Here is an 11,126-nt window from a genome sequence, read left to right as displayed (position 1 = left end):
GATGGTATCACGAACTAACCAGGGTTCCTGGATTAGTGAGATACTTGTGTGCCTTACAGCCATGCCCCTCTGCAAAACTGCAGAAGCGTCTTTGCTATGATGCAAGTTAATCTAGTTAATGATTAGACCGGAAGCGGTCATTTAGGTCTGATCCCGATCTTCCTGTCCACCGAAAGGCCTCTCCCGCAACTGACTGGCCACTTTAAAGTTGACCTGTCTATAAATGTAGAAGGGCCTGTTATTGATGGCCGCAAGGGCCCTCGCCTGTGACTCAGGAATTTGCACAGCTAGGAGATGTTTAAATTCTCCAGCTGCATCCTCTTCCTGAGGCCTATCATACCTGACGCACCGCGAGGACGTTGTCTTAAGTGACGGGTTGAATTTCTCCAGCTGACCGAGAACCACTTGCGGGTCCGTCAGTTTACCTGGGAACCACGCTGTAGCATTAGCAATCTTCTAGAGCAACTCAACCCCACCCACCTTAAGAGATGCACTTTCCCATGGTCTTGTCTTGGCCAAAAACTTGTGTAGCCAAGCTTTGGCCGCAGGGTCCGCTGCCACAAATACAAAGACCCCTCCCCTGCAGAAATGGGTCTTGAATTTAGGCTATTGATCTGGGGAAAATCTATCGAGCGCCCTTCAGGTAGCCTCCCTGAGAAGCTCTAACTGCTCTGTGGTGAGCAGCGAGTCCGGGTAACTCGTATCCGTCGTCACCACAATCAGAGGGTCAGTACTCCGAGCGGCCGTCAGTCCAACTCCCGACGACTCCCTGTTCGTCGGCTGCTGGACCGCTTTGGGCCTCTCAGAAGGCTTGCCCCCCCCCCGGTGGGGTGCCCTCTGAGCCCCTTCCTCGCTTTCGGGCTTTAGTGCTGGTTATCAGCGTCCTTTTTAGGGAACCGCTGATGCGTTTCTTCTTATCAGGGGACTAATTGGCCACTCCCGTTTCCATAGCCTTACTCAGGGGGCCGTCACATCCTCAGCTCCCAAAAGAGCTGAGGGCACAGCCGCCGCCTCAGTAAGGTGTGCCGGAGAGACAGGTTGGGTTGAAAGGGTTATGCTAGACCCATTAGGACTGCGTGATCCATTTTGGTTCCCATGAGTAGCTAGGGAAATAAAAGGTCCGCCCCTGCAGAGCCCTGCATGCAAAGGTAAGACTAATTACTGGGGAAGGTCGTCCGATGTCCCCGAGAGGCCGTTAGAACACCTTCGTAACCCCTAGGTGCCAAAGTGCCATGGCCACGATCACTCTACACCCATGGATTAGGAGGGTGGTCATATCGAACGAGAAACTCAATGAATACCCGTTCGCAGGCCAGCATACCAACGGTGTGCTGTTTCTTGATCGCTGGGAGGGCCACAGGTCATTCCCGTGCCGACTCCAGAAATTGGTGATCGGTCCGGGTGAGACCTCGACCCAGGGTTCCAGAAAGCCCGTGTTAGCTATGTCCCACACGCTTAAGCCTCCCCACCAACTACAAGGTCTTACAGCCCCTAGGGGAGGACCCTTTTGCTTGAAAATTTAACATTTTTTTTGAAAATTCATTAAATTTACTATACCATTTTTTGTTATAATGATTACTTTTATTTAAAAATTCAATTATTTAGTTGAAAACTAACTTTATTGTTAAAAATTCATATTTCGGGTTAAGAATTTAACTGTTTTGTAGAAAACACGTATTTTTGGCTTTAAGATTCAACTATTTTATAGAAAATTGGACTTGTTGGATTCGAATTCTATTATTTGCGTAGGAAATGCAACTATTTGATTAAAAATTAAGTTTTGGCAAAAAATTCATAGTTTCGGATGGAAAATAGAATTGTTTTCTAGAAAACTCGCCTTCTTGGTTTGAACATTACCCTCTTTTGGTAAAAATTTTATCTTTCTTGGTCAAAATTACAACTTTTTGTTGAAAATTAGTGTCATAATTTTCGTTAACAATTCAATTATTTGTTGAAAATTGAACAAATTTGTTGAATATACGTATTTTGTTATAGAAATGTTGCCTTTTTGAATTCAAAATTCAACTATCTTCTAAAATATTACTCTTTTTTGCTTGGAAATTCCACTATTTTGTTTTAAATCCAACTTTTTTTTTGTCAAAGTTTTACATCTATTTTTTTATTACGACTATTGGGTTAAAAATTATTTTTTTAGGCAGAAAACTCAACTATTAGGTTAAAAATGCATCTTTATAGGTAGAAAAATCAACAATGTAGTAGAAAACTCATCTTCGTAGGTCGAAACTTTAACTATGTGGTTACAAAATCAACTTTTCGAAAAAATTTAATTACATTTTTTAAAATTCATCTATTTTGTTAATGAGTCATTTCCTCTAAAAAGTTGCTCTTTTCAGCTTAAAGATTCGACTATTTGGTTAATAATGCAACTGTTTGTATGTAGAGTTAATTCTTTTTTGTTTGAAGATTCGACCATTTGCGGTTGAAAGTTCGTCTTTGTTGGTTGAAAATTTGTATTTGCTAATTGAAAATTGTACTACATGATAAAACATTAATTTCTTTGGCTTGATAGTTGCACAAAATTTGCTCTACTATTGCAACTGTTTGGTCTGAAATGATTTCTTTTATCAATATAAAATTGCATAGTTGAGAAATCATATCCTTGTTTAAAAATTAATCTTTCCAGATACCTAAACTCGTATATTAAGGATGTACACTACATACAATCAATCTCAAAAGTTGCCTATATTGAAAATGATTTATAAAATCAACAAAAAAATCTGCCCGCCTCGCGGGTACATTCTCATCGCGCTCTGCGCGCGCGGTTCACTTTGCTCGCAAGTTTGATCGCGCCTAGGGCGCGCGACGGTTGAATCTCGCGCTTCGCGCTCGGATATTTATTGTTTGCATTTGAAATGCTTAAAAAAAAACTTTATCAAAAAGATCTCTTTTTGATGGCAATATTTATATGCGTCTTCATATTCTGAATTGTCTACTTAATTAAGTATAGTCAAATATTAAGTTTCTCAAAGCTCTGTAGGCTTCGAGGTACACATTCTCATCGTAACACTCACGCTGCGCGCTCGATTTCTGACAGACATTTGTAAACAGGTTTTGTTGGATTTTTTTCTCATAACTTTCGTCGTTTTTCCACACATTTTTTTTTATTTTATTATTTTTCAACGTTATTTTTCACGAATAAAAAAAAAAGTACGCATCCTATCAAGAAGTGATTCTTAACGAAATTGTAGATCTTTTTTGGCATAACCATTTTTGTTGATTCATCTTTTTTCGTATCCTACATAGTTTGTACACAAAATGGATTTTTTTATTTTCCACTATTTTTTGTGCAATGAAAATTTAAATTTTCGATTTTTGAAGAAAATCCAAGAATTGGTTATGATAATCTGGTAGTGCTTTCAAAAAGAAATGTTTTTCTTCTCTCTACTTTTTTTCATATCGTGCGTTTTTCGGCTTCAAATTTTGATTTTCGGTTGATTAAAAAATTTTTGAAAACGCTATAACTCTGAGAATTTTCTTTTTATCGTAAAAAGTCATAAGGATAAATGGTTTTTTCTTTTTAATACTATAAATACCCGTACATAGAATTTTCAAATTCAGAAAAAAGTTGTCTCAAAAATTTTCAAAATGCGCTCACTTTTTGAATTTTCATCAAAAATGGCTGGTTCACGAACTTGTTCTTTCTTTTAGGACCTAAGAAAAGTGTGCCAAAGATGAATTTGATTGGTTCATTTTTTCGAGAGTTATCGTGTTTACAGACGGATGGCCGGACGGACATCGTGAAAACCTGATTTTCGGATTCAGGGGGTCTCGAAACGTGGAGATCCGTTAAAAAAGTGTGATGTCAAATTTCCGACATTCTAATACTTTTTCAATCATAAATGATGAGAATGTAAAAAGTTCCATTATTAATTTCTGTAAATTTTGATCGAAGCTTCTAAGCGCAATTCAAAAGAAAATAATTCAGGTTAAAATTGTTTATTTAACAGTAATTATCTTCAGGTTTATTTTTTCTTTCTCTTTACGGAAAAGTTACAATTTTTAGGTAATCCTAATGATCAAGGTAACATTGTATTCTTCGAATGATTATAAATTTATATTTGGGTTGATTTTGTTTTTCTTTAATTAATTCAGGAGTCATGCAGTTATTATTGTTATAAACAATTATAGTTTAAATTTTAATTAACACCCCCAAATAGAATTGTAGAGAATCCTTCAAAGAATAAAATGAGGCCTTGCTCATTAGGATTAAATAAAAATTGTAACTTTTCCCTAAACAGAAAGGAAAAACTAGACCTTTAAGCAACTACTGTTAAATAAACAATTTTGACCTGAATTATTTTTTCTGAAGTTCGCTTAGAAGCCTCCATCGAGATTTACAGAAATTATTAATAGATATTTTTTGTCTATTTATAAATCATTTTGCAGATAGGCAACTTTTGAGATTGATTGTACGTAGTACACATCCTTAATTTCTCCTCTACTGAGATCAATTTGAACTTTGAGATGTTAAAATATTATGTTTGTGTGTTTTGCGTCTTATTTTAGCCGTTTATCAAACGAAATGGCAGGGGCAAATAAAGTGTTTAAAATAGCACGACGTAGTTTTTGAACGGCCCTTTAAGTCATCCAATGCTAATGAAATTAGGTACCCGGTAATAAGCGTTGAATTCAGAAAAATTAAGAATTTTTATTCCCATGAATAGACGATTTTTCCTCCGTCTAAAAATCCTGCAACGGAGAAAGAAAGATTGCAAATCCTATTCCTCTCAATCGACTTAGTAAAATTTAACGGAAGCATTTATTTAACCTATTTTTTTATTATTAAATCGTTTTATATCTTATAAATAATGAAAATATTCAATTTTCTATTTATTTGTATATTAACAATTGATTTAAACGCGTTAAAAAAAGTATTAATGTATTAATGTAAAATATGTGAATTAAAATAATTTTAACGCTGGAGAGGCAGACTTGAATTGATTAGAATTAAAATTTCAAAACGTATGTTCCACATGAAGGAATTAAAACAATTTTTATACATATTTTGGGAAGTAATTAGAAGGAATTAAATAAACTCAAAACATGAACATTTTTGCGGAATACAAGACATCTCTGTGAGGTGTACCTATCGGTAAAATTAAAAGGAATTAAATATATTGAAAACACATTCTCTTTTAAAGAATAGGAAACTATGCGGCGGTCACTATGGAAATAGTAGTTAATAGGTTTCGGAGATATGGAGATATCCTATTCTTATGATGACATTTTATACAGATAGAAAAATCACGCATTCAAAAGAATAAAATAATCTTCACTTTTACGCTGAAATCTGAAAATATTAATTTTTCTGTATTCTACGTAACGAATGCTGCATTATTTGACCAAATTTAAGGATTGATTATTTAATATTTGTAATAAATTACTCACTGTTTGATCATTCTTTCTCTCAGGTGAGATTGTTGTAAACAAAACTCTTAAAAATGCTCGCGTAGCGTCTGTTAATAAATGAATATCTGCAGCAGACGATTGTGATAATCTCTTATCATCAAAATCGAATTGAAACGAGCCACACTTCGCTCCTCTATCAGATCTTCGTTTTCTTGCATTATCGAAGTCAAGGCCATCGTAAGCTACCTTTTTTGGTGTAAATATAATAGGATTGTTTGTAGCCGCAGGCTCTAATTTTATCTGCACCTTGTCAAGTTCCATCAGTCGATTCTCAAGGTCATCGTCATCAATTCCATCGGCTTTATCTCTGCCTTGCTGTCCTAGATACGATTCATAATTCTCGTCCTGAATGCTTACAGCACGACTGATCAAAAATATTTGCACTTAGATTCAGGTTTAAAATATTTAAACTTAAATTGCACACATGCGCATAAATAATTTATTTTTATCAACTAAAGTGAAAATTTGACTACAGTGGGATGAAGTCTAAAAATCTTGTACCAGAAAATATTGAATCCATTTGGAATTTTTATCTTTATAAAATCTCTATTATTACAGAAATATTATTTTCAACCATTTTTTCTGAATATTGTTAGGAGCAGTGTGAATAATATACAACTTAAAAAACTATCAAAAAAGAAGCACTGCTCGACTCCTTATCAATCAAAAGCTACTTCCCAATAGTCAAAAAACACTGATATTTTTCTGTATAACTTTTTTACCAGGATTTGATGATCCTTTTCTTTAGAAATAATTTTAAATAGTTTTGAACTACTGAAAAATTAAGAACCGGGGTTCCAAAAATTTGCAACATCGTCTATTGTCTTCAAAAACTTAGAAAAATGTTGATATGAAAAATACAAAAAATGCATCTGATTTTTTTAACAAGTATTCGAATTACAAGTGAAAATAGACGTAAAAACAATCAGCACAATCGAAATTTTGATGAACTCCTAAATTTAACTGAATTTATCTGAATAAAACTTATATTATAAAAAAGAAATTCAATACGATATTCAAGGAAAGTCAATGAAATTTAATTTAATTTAACGGAATATAACTAAATAAAATCAAATTCATTGGAATTCAACAAACTCATTGAACCTTAAATGAACTGAATTTAACTACATAAATGTGAATTGAGCGGAATTCCATGTAATTAGAACGGATTAAAATTGAAAGGTATGGCAATACAGAAATTTTAGGTACATAACGGATATTTTTTATCAAAAATGGGTTTATTATATACCAAAATCTTTTTAAATCTGCCCTACATGCAGACACATTCTCCTCGCGCGCTACGCGCTCGGTCATTGTACTTCCCCCCACATTTTTAAATAGGAATTTAAAAATTAAAAGCCAATCCATTGGCAACTGAAATTTAGTGGTTGTGAATTCTATTTTTTTAAAGCTGCTTCTGCTCTAATAAACACATTTTCATCACATGACTCGTATGTTTCTTTTATTGAAGCTGAATAAATTTCAGGTTCGACATATTCAACTTTTTCAAAAAATGTGTGCATAGAACTCAATCCAAAAAAAATCCAAAAAAATAAGGATATTTTTGAATTTTTCAAAGATTTGAATTATAAAATCTAATAAATCTATAGAATTCTATAAAAGAAAAGTTATATTTTATTAAGTATTAAAAGAATAATATTAAAATTCCTTTTTATTTTTTAGATTTATACTAACCAGATTTTAAATGTTTTTCGGATTCAAAAGCGTATTCAGATTTGCAGATATTATTTTGACAAATCAATCCATTTTGCAACTAGTTTTAGCAAGAATGAAATCGCTAAAGGAAGCAGAGATTTCCGAACGAAAGCTTATCGAGATTTTAGAAGCACACGATTCATCCAAACCTTAAAGAAATTTTATTTCTATTTATTGTATTCCAAAATTATAAATTTTTCATTTTACGTACAGGAAATTATTCATATTTACTCCTCAAAAATGTGCTTAAATATTTCGAAGAACATATTTTAAGCGTTTTTTTCGGGAATATTTTGCAAGAATTATTTTCAATGCACGTAGTTTTGAATTCAACAATTTTTTCAATGGTAGGCTTTGCTCCCGGTTTTGTTTTTGAAAGTAGTAAAAAGACTAGTAAGAATTTTACCAAATCTATTTATTTAAACCAAACAAACAAATATTAATTAATTAATTAGTATTTAATAGTACTTTTAAAAATATAAACATTTATTTAAATTAAAATTTTAAATGACCAAACTTTGCACTTTTTGAATACATCTTTTTTCGCTTTGCAACAAGACTAACTGGAGTTAGCCGAACCCTCGTAACGTTTCTAAATGCGGGCAACAAAAAAATGCAGTTTACTTGCAAAAACATTTTCTTTGTTATGATTTACGCACCATTCACCAATGAAGAGAACAAGCCAAAAGTTCTTGCAAAGTATAGATCGATTTCTATCAAATTCTTTAATAAATAAAGTATTCTTTTAATTTACGTTTCAAGAATGCTAAGCCTAATTAAAAATTAAATTAAATTATCATTCTTAAAATTAAACGTTTAAACTGTAATCTTTAAAATTCTTATTTTTTTACAAGCTCCATTTCAATATGTATTGCGAATCAATGAAATAATTATAATGCTGATATATTCATTCAAATAAATGACATTTTGACCAAAACGTTTCAAACTTTAAAAATGTAATATAAAATTTTATTTTTAAATATGACAATTTTTCAGAAACATTTTCTTAGAAGAAAAATGTAAGTTGTAAATGTGCTTTGCAATTTAATTTTACAATCTCTTCAAATATTTGATAACAATCTACAATTTTTATTTTCAGTATAACCTAAAAAAATATCTAAAACTCTGATTTTTTATTTTGCAGATCGAAAAAAAGGTTAGCAAACAAAATTTATGTGAGCCAATGCAATGAGTGAATTAGAAAATTTGGGAGACAATCCTGCAGAACCTGTACCGAATGTAGCTACAGCCGCAGAACCAGGCCAACCTGTGGAACGGGAATTAGCGCAAATTTCTTCAGAACCTGAAGAAGTTACAAAATTACTCATTAATTAATCAATCATTTGAATGCCTAAAAAATTCTCAAACACTTAATTTAACAACATGAATTCTTCTAAGAAATTAAAAAAATTTAATTTCATAAAAAATGTATAGTTTTTTAAGATTTAAGAAATGCATATTTTAAGGTACTTCATTTCCGGGAAACAATCAAAACCACGAGGTAGAAGAATTATTAAGAAGAGAGCCCATAGTATCAGTTAAATTTGCCGGTAATTTGGACATTTCTTTGGATTTTTCCACTCTTTCGCAGAAATTGCATTTTGGTAATTCACTGAAAGTTTCTCATTTTAGTGAAAACAATTAATCTTTTTTATATTTTCAGACGACGATGAAACCAGAGACCAAAATTTAGAAGGTGAAAATTTACTAGAAATTGATAAAGCCCTTCATTTTTATGAAACGCTATCAATTCAATTTTTGAAGTTCTTAAACAATAAAAAGAAAATACATAAAAAATTCTTTGATAAATTTACACAGACTTCTTTCAAGTTTATGAAAAATTTATCTGATCGGCGTTTTACAGAGATTATTTGATAAGAAGTAGACCATGAGGATAAATCTTTGGTTTTTTACTGTTCATTGAGCAAATTGCTACTTATTTTTCAGACGTAAATATTGAAAAGAGTATGCAAATGCAATATAAACTCGAATAAACTATAAAAATGTTAAAACTTCGAATGTATAAGAATACTTTTTATGCCTAGTTGGTTCCTTTTGCATCTTATTTTCTATTCCTTTATTGTTTTTTTATGATTTTTTTCAAGTAAAAAAGTGACATAAAATTTTCTTCATTTTTGTAAAATCTTTTAAAATGAAATCTGTACTTGGTATACCATCTATCGGGCGTACTTCAAAATACTTGATGCAATACGTAATCATTTGTACATTATTTGTTAAGGTTTTCATATTTACATGTCGATTTTATAATATTAATACTAATTGAAAATGTTTAAATAAGGTTTAAAAAAGTAAAAAATAGTAGAATGAATTACGAAACTTATTTAACTTTCCAAGGTAATTTAGTGCAGCAGTAGTTACGGACGGTAATAATAGGAGAGCAAAGGTAACATAATGTCTGACTATAAAATTCTGTATCTACAATTTTTCTTTTTAGGAAAATTTCGCAGATGAGCTTTGCTAAAACATAAAATAATTAATGAATAATTGAATACTTTTTAAAAATTGAAAGTCAATTGATCAATTATAATAAAATAAAAGTATCAAACTCAAAATCATTTTTATAATTAGAATTAACTTATTCTTTATTATTAAGATAAGGACCAATTTTTCGAAATTATTTTTTGAACGATTTCAAATAATTTAGGATACTATTTATCAATTTATATTATAGGAGTACATAAAAATCATTTCTCTTTTCACTCAAAATTTTTTTTTAAGATTATGAGATTGACAACTAGGTATAAGACCCATTTTGTTTTCCGCTCTAAAACACAGAAAATTAAAAAAAAATGTTTTTAACTCCCTGCTTTTAAATAATGGCCACATGCTTCTATAATTTTAAATAAATTTTTCATCATGTGACATAAAAATAATTTTATTTTTTACCATTATCCAGTTGTCATTCCCATATTATCAAAAATTCCTCAATTTTGACGAAAATTCGTTTCAAATCTGTTTGAACTTTTTTAGTTTAAAGTTCAACTTTTTGGTTGAAAATTCACGTATTTTGTTGAAAATTCGTCTTTCTTGGTAGAATTTCTTGGTTGAAAATTCATCTTTATGGTTAAAAATGAAACGAATTTGTTGGAAATTCATTTTTTTGTTAAACTTCTTTTTATCTCAAAATTGAACTATTCCGTGTTTGATTAAAACTTTATTCTGTATATTGGTTAAGTTGGAAAATTAACTATTTGGTAGAAAATTCATGTATTTTGTTAATTGAAAATGATATTTTTTGTTAAAAAATCGTCTTTTTCGATTTAAAACTCCACTTTTTATCAAACATTTTACTTTTTAGTTGAAAACTTTCCCCTTTGTTGAAAATTCATCTTTCATTGTAGAAAAGTAATATTTGTTGTTCGAAAATGAACTTTCATGGTAAACATTTAACTGTCTTCCAAAATAGTTGTCTTTTTGGAAAATTTAACTAGTTTGTTAGTCATATTGGTCGGTAACTTTTAAGTTAACAATTTGACTGTCTTCGAAAACTTCGTCTTTTCTGAGATCCGTCCCTTTGGTTAAAATTTAACAATTTTGTTGAAAATTCTTTTTTTTTGTTTTTTTTTTAAATTAAATTTGTTCAACTGCAAATTTAACCGTTCCATTTTTTGTTCGAAATTAATGATTTTGAGTTAAAATATTACATTTTTTGGGTGGAAAATAAATCTTCTTGATTGACAATTCAATTGCTTGGTTAAATGTTAAACAATCTTGTTAAAAATAATGTTTTCTTAAGATTCACCTCTGGTGAATCTTTACTTGTCTCTTTTACTGGAAAGTTGATTGCTACTGTTTAGTTGAAAATTATTTTTATTTTTTGAAAATTTGTTTATCTGTGTTGAAGATTTATCTTTTTGGGTAGAAAATCTTTTTTGGTTAAAAATGCAACTATTTTGTTGAAAACTCAATATATTTTGGCTTGATTATTTATTAAATATAAATATTTATAATTCAATATT

The 11,126-nt window shown here is 30.9% G+C and overlaps 1 protein-coding gene across 2 annotated transcripts in view; it reads left to right on the top strand.

Moving 5' to 3' along the window:
* LOC117175907 (cytochrome c-type heme lyase) overlaps positions 1 to 11,126 on the top strand; it is a 23,903-nt gene that overhangs the window by 5,498 nt on the left and 7,279 nt on the right. Inside the window, exons 1-4 of one of the 2 annotated variants that reach the window (XM_033365746.1) lie at positions 8,067 to 8,165; positions 8,291 to 8,457; positions 8,613 to 8,696; positions 8,810 to 8,842. The gene's annotated coding sequence lies outside the window, so the exon portion shown is untranslated. Of the gene's footprint in view, positions 1 to 8,066; positions 8,166 to 8,290; positions 8,697 to 8,809; positions 8,843 to 11,126 lie in introns of those variants that run through there. The other variant, XM_033365745.1, reaches the window with a different exon arrangement.

The sequence above is a fragment of the Belonocnema kinseyi genome, chromosome 7 (assembly GCF_010883055.1).
Source record: "Belonocnema kinseyi isolate 2016_QV_RU_SX_M_011 chromosome 7, B_treatae_v1, whole genome shotgun sequence".
Classification (NCBI taxonomy): domain Eukaryota; kingdom Metazoa; phylum Arthropoda; class Insecta; order Hymenoptera; family Cynipidae; genus Belonocnema; species Belonocnema kinseyi.
Note: the sequence above shows the minus strand (reverse complement) of the source record. Positions and strands in the feature narration are given on the sequence as shown.